This window comes from Lathyrus oleraceus, chromosome 1, assembly GCF_024323335.1.
Source record: "Lathyrus oleraceus cultivar Zhongwan6 chromosome 1, CAAS_Psat_ZW6_1.0, whole genome shotgun sequence".
Classification (NCBI taxonomy): domain Eukaryota; kingdom Viridiplantae; phylum Streptophyta; class Magnoliopsida; order Fabales; family Fabaceae; genus Lathyrus; species Lathyrus oleraceus.
The window spans coordinates 101464415-101465403 of NC_066579.1; positions in this window are offsets into that span (position 1 = coordinate 101464415).

The window sequence follows — 989 nt, forward strand, 5'->3', positions numbered from 1 at the left end:
AGGAGTTCCTACCTAAATAACCTAGTTTTGTGTAATTCGCCTACGCGGACTTAGAACGAAGTGAAATATGGATCTCGACCCACTAGAAAATCTTCCAACGGGATTTTCCGAATCAAATGATGAGGGTCATTTGTTTTGAGTAAAATAGTGGGAGCATATTTGATTAAAGGCCTAATTAAATATGTCAATGATACTTATATTTTCTTAATCCTTATGTAGATAACCATGACAGCAAACACCTCTAACAACATCTTGCGATCAATCCTTGACAAGGAAAAATTGTCTGGGACAAATTTTCTGGATTGGCACCGAAACCTGAGGATTGTCCTCAAACATGATAAAAAGCTGTATGTCTTGGAGACACCTGTTCCTGAAGAGGAACCTCCTAGTTCTGCACCTAAGGCAGAAAGAGATGCTTATAAGAAGCATGTCGATGATGCCAATGAAACTGCTTGTCTCATGCTGGCTACGATGAACTCAGAATTGCAAAAGCAACATGAGAACATGTCAGCATTCGATATGATCGAACACCTGAAGTTGCTCTATCAAGAGCAAGCAAGGCATGAGAGGTTTGAAGTTTCAAAAGCCCTTTTTCAAAGCAAGTTAGCTGAGGGAGCCCCTGTAGGTCCCCATGTACTCAAGATGATTGGGTATGTGGAAAACCTTGAGAGATTGGGTTTTCCCCTCGAAAAGGAACTTGCAACTGATTTGATCTTGCAATCGTTGCCAGATAGTTTCAGTCAATTTGTCCTAAATTTCAATATGATTGATATGGACAAATCTCTTCCTGAACTGCTCGCCATGTTAAGAACTGCCGAGCAGAATCTGAAGTCAAAAGGGAAGTCCATTCTGATGATCGGAAATGGAAAGAGACAGAACAAAAGGCCCACTAAGCATGGTGATAAAGGGAAGGACAAGCAAGTTGCCAAACCCAGACCCACTGTTGCTGCTTTGAAGCCTAGTGGAGGCATAGCAAAGGCAGGCACCTG